The following is a 16,914-nucleotide window of genomic DNA, read 5'->3' on the forward strand; positions in this document are numbered from 1 at the left end:
GGCTAAGCTAGGAGAAACAAAGGGAGTGGGGATGACGACAGGAGGAGACTTCCTAGTGACTTCTCTAGACTCCGACTCTGACTCTGACTCGAATTCATCGTCTTCTGGTTCTCCTTTGAACATCTCTCCTTCTCCAGTGGTGAGCTTGAAGAGTCTTCCTTGATTGTTGGTCCACTTGATTGATTTTCTCTATCCTTTCTGCTTGTTCGCGTTTGTTTCTGTGATTAACGCGGTAGGGTTGAAGTGGTTGTCTTGAAGTATCATAGTAATGATCTCATCCTGCGCGGCTCTAACAAATCGATCTTATCCAAATAGTAGACTACCAGCTTGTTCGTCTAAGCAAGGTGCTTGACGAGCCTTGACGGTAGGAACCGTTTCTGGAGGAATGAAGTAGCAATCGTGAAAGATCTCGATTCCGGCTAGCTTCCTTCCGAGATAGTGTCAAGGTTCGGGAAATCCGTGAAAGAGTTCTTTACTTCCTTCCCTAACGAAGTATCCATTTAGGGTAGGGAGATATGGTCTCATTTGGACTCCTACGTGCTTACGGCTTTGAACTTGAGCAAGCATCTCGAGAACTTCCTCTTTAGTGGGTTTGTATCCTAGTCCAAGTGGTATTCTCTTTGAGTTGCCTTCCTTGTAGGGTGCGGAGGTGTTTCTTCGGGTAGGGTTCAAAGGCATTCCCGGGAAGTATCCCTGGGATTTGAGTATGTGGTTGACCACCAAGTTGGAGTAGGGATCATAGTATAGGGGTGCCAACTCACTTTCTATGACACTTATGCTTTTAAAGCCCCCAAGTTCATATACTGGATCCGCAAGGACTTGATTATTTGACTTCTTTTCGATTATTGCCTTAATGGGCAACGAAGTGATCGTCACCACTTTGCCATTTAGTGGAATTTTGATCTTTTGGTGAAGGGTGGATGTTACCGCTTTAGAAGCATGAATCCAAGGTCTTCCCAGAAGTATGTTGAAGGAAGCTTCAATGTCCACTATTTGGAAGTTAACCTTTCGCTCAATTGGCCCTGTGGCTATGGTTAGGTTAACGAGTCCTACTACCTTTCGTCGTGTACCATCATATGCGCGAACACCTTGATTAGTAGGGGTCCAATCCGACTCTTTCATGCCTAGTTTGTATGTCGTTTTCAAGGGTATAACATTGACCGCGGAGCCATCATCTACCAAGGTCATTGGCACATTCTTCTTTAAGCAAATGACAGTGATGTAAAGAGCCAAGTTGTGACTATTGCCAAAGGGCGGCAAATCTTCATCTGAGAAAGTAATAGGATTACTTAGCTTCGGTGATTCTTGGAAGACCAAGTTGACTACGTTGTCGGGTGTGGAGTTATGTGCTACATTTAGTTTGGCCAAAGCTTATAGTAAAGCTTGGCGATGTGGGAATGAGCTTGCTACTAATTGCCAAACTGAAAGATCAGCCTTTGTCTTCTGTAATTGCTTGAGCAAATGATCAGTAGAGTCATCTTCGTTATCATTTGGTGTGATAACGTTGGTTGGACCATTTTGAGTAGTATTTTGATATGGACGCCCCGAACGAGTTAGGTGGTCCACATCTTGATCTTCGCCATTTTGGACTATTTCCTTGACTAGGGAGTGTTCAATGAGATATTCGTCTTCATCATCATCGGCCCATACTCGATTGACTGTAGCTAGTTCCCTCATTCTTATGATCTCGTCCTCTAATTGTGTGATTTGGTCGACTAGTTTATCAACCATGGCAACTACTTCTTGCATAGTAGCATTTTGGGAAAAGATTAGTGGCACATGTTCTTTAGGTGTCGTGTTGGGGTCATGTAAAGTTGTCACCACATTTTCCAATTCCGAAACTTGCCTATCCACACTCCTTGCCCATTCGATGAAATCGGCGATAGTAGGGGAAATGGTAGAGTAGAACCCTTCATTCTCGATCGCGTGGATCTCATCTTCGACTGGAGAAATGAGGTGTGAAAAATCTAAGGTAGATTCTTTACTTGTGATCACTAGAATTCCAAGAGGATTCTGAGTGTTGTTGGGCTTACCTCCCGGTGGTATTGGTAGTCGACCATCCTCAATCATGTCTTGAAGCACATTTTTCAATTTGTAGCATTTTTCTGTGTCATGTCCCTTACCCCTATGATATTCGCAGTATGAGTTCTCGTCCCAGAACTTGGATTTCTTTTCCGGTTCAGGTGTAGGGCCTATGGGTTGGAGTTTGCCTTGGTTCATCAACCTTTTTAGAGCATTGGAGTAAGTGTCCCCATGATTTGTAAACTTCCTCGGTGGGGTACTCTTCTTGGATGGCTCGAGGAGGTTAACTTCATCGGTTTTGCTAGTGGAGCCGTAAGAACGACTTGTTGAGCCTTGATATCCTCGACCTACCGTTTTGGACAAGAGCCCTTTACGGATGTCATCTTCGATCCTTGTCCCTAGCACGGTTAAGTCTTTGAAAGTTTTGATGTTTTGGTACCTCAAATGATTTGCATAGATGGGTTTTAGGTTGTCCACGAATTTCTCCACAAGGGTAGCCTCATCCGGGCGTTCAACAAGTTGGGTACTAGTCTTCCTCCACCTACTTAGGAAGTCGGTGAAACCCTCTTTGTCATTTTGGGTAAGAACCTCTAAAGTGCGCATGTTAACTTGGATCTCAGCATTATCCGCATATTGCTTAGCAAACTCTATCGCGGCGTCTTCCCAAGTAGCGATTTTCTTGTGTTCTAGGGAGTAGAACCATTGCTTTGGGATGGTGTCAAGAGATGAAGGACAGATCCTTAAGAACATCTCGGGTTTGATGCCTTTGATAGACATGTAATCCTTGAAGGCACGGATGTGATTCAAAGGGTTTTCATGCCCCTTGAATCTAGGGATATCCGTCATGTTGAAGTTGGTTGGTAACTTGGATCTCACGGCCTCATACTTGCGATTATTTTCCCTATAAATGTCATCCCCTTTAAGATACATCAATTGCTCCTCTAAGTATTGGAGTCGTTTCTCAGCTGCAGTCATACGCATGGGAGGGTTTTCGTCCCTGAAGTCATTTACGAAGTCATCAACGACTTCACTTTCCCGAGGAGGCAACCTCGTTTATACGGTATAGATCCGGCCCTCGATGGTGTCAAGGCGATCATACACTTGGTCTTGAGTAACTTGGAGTTGAGCTAGCGCGGTTAGGATTCGATCATTACTATCTTGGAGTTGATTGAAGTTCATGTCGCTTGTTTCAGGCATCTTGGAAACTGGATAAGAGATCGACGACGAATCAAAACACTATCGACCATTCTAACACACTTACTAAGAAAGAAATGGTTTGACTCGCGAAGTGAGTGTGCGCCACTTGTGTCAGTGAGCTTTTGAAGAAATGGCGAGATTTGCAAAAATGTTGGTCCTAGTCAACTTTAGTGTAGTTGTAGGAGTGGACTCGAAGTGAGGTTTTGAAATGGGTTTGGAGGCCCGAAATTTGACTCGACAGAGTTTCGACTCGGTTTTGCGCTAATCATTGGCTTTTTCGAAATTTACATTTTAAAAGGATTTTGATTTTACAAAAATCGTCATGGTTTCGTTTACAAGTGGTGATCACGTAAGGTACAAACATTCATACAAGCATTATAACGGGATGCTGAGTGCATTTAAAAGGTTTTGGTTTAAAGGGTGGGTTGCCATACCGAACGATCAAACCCGAAGTCTGTGGAGAGGCTCATACCAAACAAGAGTAAGGCCGATTCCTAGTCCATTTCCTCAAGTAGTGAAAGTCCTTGATACAAACAAGAGTAAGTACCATGGTATGGATGACGTCAATCGCTATCCATCCTTAGGCTCAAATAAGAATTAGGACCGTTTAGACGGGACGATTGGTAGAATGGGTTGGGTTGGGCCTAGGAAGTCCGAATGAAACGATCTAGGAAGACCGAGTTATGAAAACAGACAATTGTCTTGTACAAACTATTCCCTAACCTTGTTCAAGTTTCACCCTTGGCTACGCGTAAGTGTATTATCCCCAGCGGAGTCGCCAAACTGTGGACACGGGCCCACGAGGACGCTTGGGAGGAGAACAAGCGTTTGCATTTGTGGAGTCACCACCAATTTATTGTGAAAAATTGGAAACCGTTCGAATACCTCATGCCATGTCAAGACACAAAGTAGTGACATAAACACCAAGAACTCGTTCCCCTTAGCATTCTATGTCTAGAATGACTCTCGTGGATGCCAATGAACACAGATGTTCACAGAGATCTGGAGTAAGGGGTGAGGGTACGTATTAGGAAGCTCTTTTGATCGAACACCTAATCCCGTCCGCCTCGATAGCGGCCTCTACTAATGATTAGGGAAAATTGTCCATACTCGATATATTGACGGTTATATGCATGCAATGTAACATCCAACGTTTTAATCCTAACATGTGAAGAATTAAATAAGTCGGTGAACAATTAATTTAGCTTACAATTGAGTCGAAGTAGGGATTTAGATTCAATTACATGTGGAAGCATACAAACAATGCAATAAAAGAAATACAATAATTACAACGGATTAATGATTTATGTCGAAAATACCTTTAAAAACGGATAATTTTGGAAAATAATAAACAAACGAATTAACGAACAAGAATTAGGCGATAATACGATTAATGGTTAATTACATACGCAAACTAATTAAACTAGGTCAAAGCAGAACGGAAGTTCAGAGACAGAAGTCAACCTGGAACAGGCACAGCAGAGCTGCGCCCTCTGGAAGAGGCGCAGCAGTTGCTGCGTCTGTTCCAAGGCTGAGTTCTGGCTGTGAAGCCGGAACTGCAAATCGTTAATATTCTTGGGTGAATTTAAATGATCGATTATGATATTCGACTCGGATGAAGGTGATTTAATACATTAATTACATGCGAATGAGTCATAAAAGCGATAAAACATGGATCAAACGAATGTGGATGAATTAATTACATGAATGAAAGATTGATTAGTGACATAGGTTAAATATGACGAATTAATGACGAATTAATGACGGATATGACAATAGACAGATGGAAATATATCAAAGGTCGAATTCCAGAGACTCAATATGAATGAATCGAATTTCTACAACCCGGATTGATTTTAATGACGAAAACCCGCAAATATTGGATTATAAGGGATTTAAGTCGGGATTTAATGATGAATTAAATACTAATGATGATAAATATTATGTTAAAGTTATTATACTTAAAATTATCGTGTTAAAGAAACAATGAACAATTGAAAACGAAACAAAACGATCGAATTATCAAAAGACGAAGGAAGAAGAAAGGAAGCAGGAACTGCGGCAGCCTCACGAAGAGGCGCAGCAGGTGCTGCGTTCCTTCGAAGAGGCGCAGCAGTTGCTGCGTCCTTTCTCGACGTCTGCCTCCTGATAATCCGTAAAAAAGGGTTTTAAACATGGTTTTACAAATCGATTTTTAGAAGTACTTTCGACATAAACCTTACATTAATGATTACAAAAAGGTAAATAACAATAAATAAAGAAGGATTTACACCCACAGACTTACATGTTTGACGAAACGAGATGAACTAAGTTTACGATTAGTGATGCTCGACTCGAATGTAACGAAAGTGCCCTCGTAAGAGGAAAACGATTAAGATTAATTAAGTTGATTATGGTGGAGTTGGTCAAATTGGTCGGTCATGCAAAACAAGGCTGGTACTCGGAAGGATCCGAGCTTACGTGGTCGAATGTTCAAGCACGTAGACGCCAAAAAGTAAGAACGTGGTCTAGAATGCAAAGGGAGAAGAGAAGGGCGGACACTCGCGTGAGAAATATGAGGAGCGAAGGCTCCTATTTATACTAATCACGTGGAGGAATTAGGGTTTTCGGAGAAACTTTGGAAGTGAATCTCGAAAAGATATGAAAAGATACAAAAAATACGCAGAAAAGGACCTGGGAGGAGGCGCAGCAGACACTGCGTCTCTTGGAAGAGGCGCAGCAGCTGCTGCGTCTGTTCCAGGTGGTTTCCTCCTGCAGAAGAAAGATTTCCGTGTTTAGTTTATGAAATAACGGAATAATCTTATTTTCCTTAATATTTTGTATGAATATTACGGGAAATTCTTTACCAAAGATTAAAAGATTGTGAAATATGGAATAGAAATATCCGGAACATTCCAGAACATTCTGACTCGGGTTTTAGCGGTTATCAGAAAATGAAGACGGTTTTAGCCCCGGACTCCAAATGTACTCTAATTACTATCAAAACGACCGTATCGGCGCGTAGATGACATTTAAGAGGTAGACATCAGTGTTTGAGAAATCACTTGACGATAAACTTACGAACTGTTACAAATCGTTCCGCGTACCAAACATGCGGCCCAATCATCACCGGGTGATTTGCGGGAGGTGCAGAAATGAGGTATCTACAAGATCATGCACTATAACCCAACATATATGGAAATCATGTTCTCTCGGACTTAACGTTATGCCTAATCATACAATCCCTTTCCCTAAATGGCTGATCAACATGATACAGTGCCTAAGATCCCTTGACCCGCTTACTAAAAGGGGGCTCCTGCAATTCCTTTGCTTGATTCGGGTGATTTGGCTATATCGCAACTCTGTTGTCTTTAAGACTGGAACTCCTAACCCGGTATGTATCTTCCATATTCAGCAACGTTTACTTGATTCATTTTCCTCCATATCGTCTGTTTCCCGTGGTTCAGAAATTCTGCTTCGTGACTGTTCTAGACATGATTTGGTTTCCACCTCTCCGGACCCGTTTGCCTTTAATACAGTTATAAAAAAGACTCGTACTACAGGCGTTTTCTTTGTTCAATGGATCAAAAGTGTCGACACCTACTCTCCGAAAAATTTGCATATTCGAGCATCTTCATACTTCATGGCTGCAGCAATTGCTCTACTCCAAGCAATGCAAGACGCGTTGTCCCATAATGTTGAAGCCATCATCTTCACTACTCCTTCCAAACGTTTACCATCAGTTCTGGGGCCAAACGCGCCAGTCCCAATCGAGATATATCACACAATTACCATATACGTAGCTTACTGTTTAGTTAAATGTAGTGGTCTGTTAGCTTAGCTACTGGTTAGCTTGTATTTGTATTCGCATCTTTCTTTATTAATATTAGTTCAATGTTGTAAAAAAAGAAAAAAAATTGCATCATTCCAGTTTTTGGGGCTGTCCTCGGTAAAACAAAACAATTCGGCTGAAACGGCACTCGTACAAGTTTTGATAAATAAGAACACACCAATAAAAAGCTGGCGCACATTCAACTAATAAAGCAATTTTATTGTCTTTATATACCAGTCCGTTTTGCTACTCATATTCATTCACACTCTCATACCTTATGTCCTCATAAAACATTATTTTAATCCTTTTGCTCTATTTCTCATCACTGTCTTTGTTTTCTTAATTCAATGAAAGATTCAGCAACCAAATGGCTGCTTCTACGCCGATGGCCACAGGCAATCGAAGCAATCTCCGGCCGCGGCCGAAGACGGTTGTACTGCAAACACAACTGACAACAACTATTATTATTACTACTACTACTTGAAAAAGGCTTTGCAACTGTGCTCTCCTGAGTTTCTAGCCCAAGGGGCAGAATCGGGAGAGCGCCATTGTTGCATTGCAGGGGAATTGAGGGTAGCGGTCCGATTTTTAATTACTTGCGTTTACCATTCTTGTTAATTTAGTTCGTTCTAGTTAAGTCTTCTTTTTCTAAAATTGTGTTATCTTATGTATAATCCATGGTACGGTGGAGTTATATAGTGTTCGGAATGTTGGATCTCCTCTTGTTACGGAAGGTCTAGTACCGATAATAATAAAAGAAAAAGTGATGAAGTAATTGATTTAATTATCACATTACGCCTACTCTTTTATTATTACAGGTACTAGACATCGACATCCTCGAGTGACTGGAGAGGATCCACTTTCGTGTAAGAAGACGTAGTTTTTACAATCTCATAATCGATTGTTGTTTTTAGAAGTGTAATAGAAATGCAAAATCATGGGTGTTCAGGATTTGTTCTTCATTATTCTTTTTGCTACTATGAATGCATCTTTTGCACCTTTGAATCTAGCTCAATTAATTACTAAGAGCTTTCTTACTCCACCATAAAATAGGGTTTGATTCTCACCCTTGACATTTAAACCAAATAATTAGTACTCCGTACTATACTAAGCGCAAGCGCGCAACTTCAATTTTAGGTATTCCCCCTCCTTAAGCAAGGTTAACTGACTATTTCTAGTCAAATAAAAGAATTGGTCCAAAATAATCAGTTCAATATTACTACTATTTGTTCTTCTATATTTGCTCCGTTACCAACTTCAGAATTTGATCCCATTAGTCTTTCTTTGGCCTTACTTACCTATACAGTGAACAACATAGTGAGCATCAAAAACAAAATGCAATTTGTAATTTAAAAGGAAGGTCTCACCCAAATAAAACTATTTATGAGATCATATCAAATAAAAGCAGATGTTAATTAAGAAGAAAAGAAGGCCACACCTGTTTTTCCCAGTTTGTAGAACAAAGAATGATGGATAAAAGCAGCAGTTGCACAGACGTCCCACAAAGGATTCCAATCCACAAACCTCTTCCTCTCATTTGCAACCAGAAGCCTAGTGTTGCAAGCAGATGTGTATGTGTGTGTTGCCACCCACATCCTCTAACAATACCTGATTTTCAAGAAAAGCCTAGTCAAATGTAAGTATCAACTTACTACCCTGATGACCATTTTCCCACTAACATAGCGACGCTTACCAGAGAGAGCGACTTGAAGACCGTCTATTATAACATTGAAACAAATCAGAGGCGCCATACTAGTGACATAGTCTACAACTTCTTCCTCATTGCTTAATGTGTATCCGAAAACTGTTCGGTTGGCGAATAAGATCGAGCTTACAACTAGACCACACACCACTTGAATCGTTCTGGGTTCCCTGCCCCAAGTTCGTTAGAGACCCTTGTGTTGTACTATATTAGGCCCTGTTCTTTCTGACTTTTTAGAATTGAACCGAAGGAATGAAATTGAATCGAATGAATGAATCAATCGAATTGAATGAATCAATCAATCGAGGTGAATGGAATGAAATTTGATCGAATCGAATGAATAAATTTGAATTGAATTTAATCAACTAAAATAATCATATTAATATTAATAATATTAATAATAATATTTAATATTATTATTATTATCAACTACTCCCTCCAATTCCCTATTATCTTCACTCTTTCCTTTTTTACACAAGTTTGATTATCTTCCCTCTTTCCCTTTTTGGTAAGTTTTATTCATTTTTTTTATTAATTTCTCTCTCCTAAAAAATTAACAACTCTCATTACTTTATCTATTCTTTATTCATCATTCATTCTTTATTATTTTCTCTCACCTATAAATTTCACAACTTACAATACCTTATTCTACTTATTCCTTCTTTCTTCCTCTTTCTTAATTTTTGTGCCCAAAAGAAAGGGGAAGATATAAGGAAATAGGAGGGAGTATAATAATACTAATATTCATAATATAATACTCCCTCCAATTTCATTTATTGTTCCTCTTTCCCTTTCCATCTATTTTCCTTATTGTCTTCTCTATCCTTTTTTGGACAACTTTGTGTGGTCCAAAATTAATTTGATGTGGGGTCATGTGTATTGTGTGGTCCAAATTGATTTCCTTATTTCTTATGTCAAAAAGAAAGGGGAACAATAAATGAAATTGGAGGAAGTACTATTTATACTAATACTAAATTTTTTAAGAAAAAAATTATAATATTATATATGAATAATCATAAATTATAATAGTGAAAAAATAGTACTCCCCTCTGGCTTTTAGTTTTCTTCCCGTTTCTCTAATATATGTGAGGAGTATTATAATGAAATGGGAAGAAAACAGCAAGCCGGAGAGAGTAATTTTTTACTAATAATATTCTTAATAACAATAATAAATAATAATGTCAATATTAATAATGATATTAGTAAAAATAGTTGTTTCGAATAAAAACACTCAAGTAAGCGTTGCTCGAATCCGGGTCGGGTCAACGCGCTCCTCTCAGACGATGCCACCTCGAACCTATGCTTGCTCTCTCCGGATGGATCTTTTACGCGTAACAAATAGGGCCTCGAAGGGTTCGCAATAGGTCCTTCTTTGATGTCTTACGATACTGGTGGATAGTTGAGACCTTGCTTGAAGCTAAGGTCTCCGTGCCCTCTCATAGTAGCTCGAGTAGTCTTACTTCTAGAGAGAGGAAGTTGTTGGTGAGAAGTATTTTACCATTGATTGGTCAATAATGAGGTATTTATAGGTTTATATGTGTACCTCAAATGATGGCTTGGAAATCATGGTTACCATATTCGCTATGAATACGCCTTACCGATTCACGATTCGCTTATAGAAAATGTGTTATATGTATTTTCAGTAATCAATTTGATAGAATTCGCTTTTAACGATTCGTGATTCGTAGGGTATCAAGCGAATATGTAACCATGTTTGCAAGCGTGTTGACTTGTATGACCCCGTATTGGCTAGTGGGTCAAGTCGGTTGAGCATGCCCCATCAATAATATTAATAATAAATGTTATTAATTTTAATAATAATACCAATAATAATAATAATAATAATAATAATAATAATAATAATAATAATAATAATAATAATAATAATAATAATAATAATATTGACATTAATAACAACAACAACAACATTAATAACATTATTATTCATTTTAATAATAATATTCATAATAATAATAATAGTAATTATAATAAATAAATTATTATTAACATTATTATTAACAATATTATTAAATATAATAATAATAATAAAGAATAATAATATTAAAAAAATAGTATTATTGATAACAAAATTAATAATAACTATTAAATTTAAGATGAATAAAGCTGAATGAGCTAAACTTAATGGAGCCGAATGAATCAATCAATCCGAATCAATCGAATCAATGGAGCCGAATGAGCTTAATCGAATGGAGCCGAATCGAATCGAATCGATGAATCGAATCGAATAGAGCCGAATCGAATCAAATGGGCTGAAAATAAGCCAGAAAGAACAGGGCCAGTTCCAAATAAAATGTACTATAATTTAATAAAATAACCATGGAGCTAAAAATAGAAAGCTAAAGCAAATTTTGTTCTTAACATAAGAGAAAAACTTGCTGTCAAAAAAAAAAAAAAAAAAAAAACATAAGAGAAAAACTTGAGAAAATGCATACCTTACTGCAGCACCTAATCCGTAAGGTACAGCATAAAGTGTTGCGATAGTCGTCAAGCTATTTCAGAACAAAGCATTAAACATGCACATGAAACATATTCATTAAATGGTTGTAAATAATAGGAATATTTATAATAGTTGTGCCTCAATCATCACCTTAACGTTTTGGTTGAGAATATAATCCCCTGACTTGGGTGATTATTATTAGGTCATATATATAGTCAATGTACAAGATCTTGGTAGAGGATTACAATGCATACAATTAGGAAAGAATATAAACAATAACCTTATTAATAGCTAAACCTAACAAATCAAATATTTACAGAATATTTGCTAATACACCCCCGCAGTCGGAGCGGGAGGTCGACAGACGCTCAGGCTGGACCGAAAACGAGTAAAAAGATGGCGAGGAAGTCCCTTCGTAAAAATGTCAGCATATTGATACTCAGCGGGGACATGAAGAACACGAACCGTTCCGAGTCGAACATTTTCACGTACAAAATGAATGTCAAGTTCAACATGTTTGGTGCGTTGGTGTTGAACTGGATTACCAGAAAGATACACAGCAGATACGTTGTCACAAAAGACTAGAGTATCACGTTTTATCGGGACATGTAGCTCAAGTAATAAATTACGGTGCCAAGATGTTTCGGCAACCGCATTTGCAACCCCACGATACTCCGCTTCGGCACTAGAACGAGACACCGTAGCTTGGCGTTTGGAGGGCTAGGACACCAAGTTATGGCCAAGAAAAACACAGTAACCGGAGGTGGAGCGTCGGGAGTCAGGGCAGCCACCCCAATCCGCATCAGAATAGGCGGTTAGCTCGTAGGACCGAGCCTTAGTAAATGTGAGACCGTGGTCAAGGGTACCTTTAATGTAGCGAAGAATGCGCTTAAGAAATTGAAATGAGGTTCCCTGGGGGCGTGCATAAAGAGGCATACCTGCTGAACGGCGTTGGTGATGTCGGGACGAGTAATAGTGAGGTATTGTAGGGCCCCAGCAAGTCGGCGATAAAGTGTAGAATCCGAAAGAAGGGAACCCGAGTTGGAGCTTAGCTTTGACCCGGGATCTACTGGAGTGGCAACGAGATTACAAGTGGACATGTTTGCGCGACTTAAATTATCACGAGCATATTGTTGCTGGGAGAGGAATAAACCGGACGGGGTACGGGTCACGTGAATACCGAGAAAGTGATGAAGCTGACCGAGATACGTCATGGAAAATTCACCCGATAAAGTACGAATGATATTGGCAAGAAGAGCAGTACTAGATGCAGTGAGAAGGATATCATCAACATAAAGGAGCAGGTAAGCAATTTCAGTCCCATTAGTGAAGATGAATAAAGAATTGTCACACGTGCTACTACGAAAACCGCGAGAAAGAATAAATGAAGCAAACCTTTGGTACCATGCCCGGGGAGCTTGCTTGAGACCGTATAAAGACTTACGCAATTTGCAAACATGATGAGGCGTGGAAGAATTAACAAATCCAGGAGGTTGATGCATGTAAACAGTTTCCGCAAGGTCGCCATGGAGGAAAGCATTCTTGACATCCAATTGATGGATAGGCCAAGAGCGAGTAACTGCGAGGCTCAACACAGTGCGGATAGTAGTCGGTTTCACAACAGGGCTAAAAGTTTCATCACAATCAATACCGACCTGTTGAGTTTACCATTCACTACCAGGCGAGCTTTGTACCTCTGTAAAGAACCGTCTGCATGAAACTTGTGACGATATAACCACATACAACGAATAATATGAGCATTGGGTGGTCGCGGAACAAGTTCCCACGTCCCATTATCAATTAAGGCACGATATTCATCGTTCATGGCATTATTACAATTCGGGTCCTGAAGGGCGAGTTGAGGGGATTTTGGCAGCGGGGAAGTAGGCGGGGTAGAGGAGGCAGTAAGGCCGGTTGGTTTTAAAATACCATTCATGGCGCGTGTGGTCATGGTATGTTCACGGGTGGTTTGGTTGGGAATAGGAGGAGATGGGGTGGTGGGTGTGTGTGGAGAGGACGTAGGGGTGGAGTCAATGGTGATGGGGGAGCTAGGTGGTGAGTTGAGATTGGTTTGAGGTGGGGAAGGAGTCGTGTTTGAGGTAGGGGATGGCGTAGGTTGAGGGGTATGTGGTGGGTGTTGTGGTGTCGGGCTAGGGGTATGGAGGGTAGAGGATGGCGGGGAAGATGACGGCTGGGAAGCAGGGGCAGGGGTGTGGTCGAGGTTGTCAAACATGAGGGGGTTGATGAGGTCATCAGGTGGTTGTAGAAAAGTGTAGTCAGTGGGGTTAACTGTGGAGGACTCCGCAAATGGAAAAACCGATTCATCGAAGGTAACGTGACGGGATAATATTATCTTACCAGTGGACAGCTCAAGACACCTATATCCTCTATACTCGGATGGATAACCTAGGAAAACGCAACGAGTGGACTTATGTTCTAATTTGTGGGATCCTTTGGCTGAGATGTTGGGATAGCAAGTGCAGCCAAAAATTCGAAGGTGATCATAGGACGGCTCTTTAAGGTAAAGCATGGAAGTTGGAGTGCGATAGCCTAGAATTTTTGTGGGGAGAATGTTATGAATATGAACAGCCGCGTGAACGGCATCAACCCAGAATTTGACGGGAACGGACGCATGGTATAAAAGAGTTAAGCTAATGTCATTAATGCGTCGAATCAGTCTTTCTGCTTTGCCATTTTGTGAGGACGTATGAGGACAAGAAAAGCAAAAAGTGAGGCCATTATTTTCGGCCAAGGCACGAAAATTATGGTTGTCGAACTCTCTGCCTAAATCACATTGGAAAGTTTTAATTTGGCGATGAAACTGAGTGCGGACAAAGGATGTAAATTTGACGATGCGGGAAAAGGCCTCAGATTTAAATTTTAGTGGAAAAATCCAAACATAATTAGTAAAATTATCAATCAAAATCAAGTAATATTTGAATCCACTAATACTCAAAACAGGCGAGGTCCATAAATCACTATGAGTAATGTCAAATGGGGCAATTGTAGTAGAAGTAGAATCATAAAAAGGAAGATGTTTATGTTTGCTTATTTGACATGAGTGACACAAATCCGAAATTAAATGTTTTCGAGTACACTTTATTCGAGAAAACGACTTAAGAAAATTAAGAATAGAAGCTCCGGGATGACTTAGGCGATGATGCCACAAATCAGGAGCTGAAGCATTTGCAAGATGACATTCGGGCTGGGACGGACTTAGGCTAGTCGGGGAAGACACGGGGTATAACTCTCCGTCACTATTGCTCCTCAAAATCGTTTTCCCAGTCATTAAATCCTTCACAGAAAAGCCACACGGGTCAAATTCAACAGAGACATTATTGTCCTTCGTAAATTGACGGACGGAAATTAAATTTTTAATAATATGGGGGGCATATAAGACACGGTTAAGATATAGGTGACGGTCTTGGGTGGGTATGTGTGACGTTCCAGAACAGTGAATAAGAATACTAGAGCCATTTCCGACATAAATAGATTTAATCGTGCTAGAATTGAAAGGGGAGCGTAGTGAAGGAAATGTAGATTCATATACATACTAACATACTCATATATGTCTTAATTAATTTGTCATAAAATTAAAACGGATTTTATGCATGCAAACAATAATATAAATAGAGGAGAAATCATGTCCTTACATAGTGGATTTCGGCTATTAGGGCACAAGAGAGATCACCTTTCTCTCTTGTTCTTGAGCTTTTCCTTTATGGATGAACAAGATCTAAGTGTAAGATCTCTCCCCAAGCTTTATACCCAAGGCTCCTCTTAATTTTAATTAATATTACAATACTAGTATAATATTAATCAAGGTAGAAAATTGAACCAAAATATTTATTAACACTTGAATATTTCGGTTTTTAAGAGAGAAGAAGAGAGGATTTTTCTTCTCACTAGAACTTGTATTTTGGATGAGTGAATTAGAATGAATAATAATACACTACATTTGTATATTATTAGGTAAAATTATAGAGAAAACAATGATCACATTTGCCTTCTCAAAACCGTGTAAGAGGAGGGCAATAGGGGAGCCAATGCATGGAGAAATTGTTCTTCACAAGGAACAATAGGCTTGCATGGCTAGGTTTGCTTTTAATCATTGTGTTTTCCACTAATTACAAACAACATATAATTAGCTTAAATCCCTCTAATTTTCGGCCCACTCAATAATATGGATTCCATATTATTTTTGTCAATTGTCAATATGTCACATGTCATATGTGACATAAATTTGTTATGTATTTTTAACATATTAAAAATCAACGTATTATCAAAAATACGTCACATACAAAAATCGACTTAGTAATTTTATAATTACTTGTGCCAAAATATTTTACCATTTATAAATTACAACTGATTGTATTTATAACAATTCATCCAATTTAATTGTTACATTAAACAATTATTTCATCCGAGTAATGATACAATTCAATTACTCAGACCGTATCTTATTTAATCACATTTCAATATGATACGTAAATTTTACTTCCAAAATCGTCCGTCAATTTTCAAGTAATTTAATTAACTCGTAACATTATACGATTAATTAAATAATCAATTAAGAGTATTGCCCTTTAGGTATGACCTAGGGGTCAATCGATCACCACCGTCACACGACAAGTAATGTCAAACTCTAGTCAGTCAATCATTACCGATATATGTTGACCAGTTGACAGTAACAAAATTACTTCCCAATTGTATTCATTTATAATGAGATTTAAACATGTGATCATCATGATCAACAGTCGTGATCGCATTATTGTCGGAGGACACATATTCCAACAATCTCCCACTTGTCCTCGACAAGTGTGCGTCACCAATTCTCTTGTCCTATTACTATCTCCCACTCAATGCAAGGTCTCTTTCAGGTCGTACTTGCAAGTGATCACATCTAGAGTGGTTTCCTCGATCTGGAGAATAACTGATTGACCGGACTTATCTATCATAGATACTTTCCGAGCGTGGCCACGCATTTCCAGTTCATTACTCCTCGAGTGGCCCTGAGATATTGTTATAACCCTGACTAGGGGTGGACAATTCCTATCGCACTCATTCCCTTCGACTAGCCACAGCCATCATAACCCAAAATATGCCCATTTGACCCCATTTACGAAGGTCGTAGTAACACAAATCAAAGTTAATCAAATCGTGCCATCTTAGGCGAATAGTCTTTAGTCAAAAGAATCGACTCATTTGAATACTATAGTAGCTCTCGCCACGACCAGGCTATATAAATTTGCGTAACTCTATAAGCGGTCATTAGGCCCGACAGAAAGTTCCTAACAATGCCTATGTGATCGACTAGTCATCTCACATGACTCTATGGCACTTGAACTTGCCATCAATCGCATCACACTCTAGTCACTTCGAGTCGTCACCTCATATAAGTAACTATGGGCAAAAACAATGTTAATCCATGTTCACTTTAACGGGGTTCAATTGTCTCTACAACCCGTTTGGATATAACAATGTTCAAAGTGAGTTAATAATAACTCAAACGACAAATGTCGACATCACACTCGGGTAGTCAAAATCATATTACAACCTTGTGATGTTTATCATAAGTGTAAACACTTATTGACTGCAATAGAAGTTTAACATCTCATGTGTCCATGTGTTCAAACTTCTTACACTTGCAATTTCCTTCACATTCATGTTCTCATACCATGAATTTTACCAAGTACACATCAAGGTTCTCGACCTTGGTTTTGG

At 39.3% G+C, this 16,914-nt stretch overlaps 1 pseudogene; it reads right to left on the reverse strand.

Annotated features, from left to right (window-relative positions):
• Positions 1-8,181: 8,181 nt before the first annotated feature.
• The window catches only part of LOC141617547 (protein DETOXIFICATION 14-like), a 56,372-nt pseudogene continuing 47,639 nt past the window's right edge, over positions 8,182-16,914 (reverse strand).

The sequence above is a fragment of the Silene latifolia genome, chromosome X (assembly GCF_048544455.1).
Source record: "Silene latifolia isolate original U9 population chromosome X, ASM4854445v1, whole genome shotgun sequence".
Lineage (NCBI taxonomy): Eukaryota > Viridiplantae > Streptophyta > Magnoliopsida > Caryophyllales > Caryophyllaceae > Silene > Silene latifolia.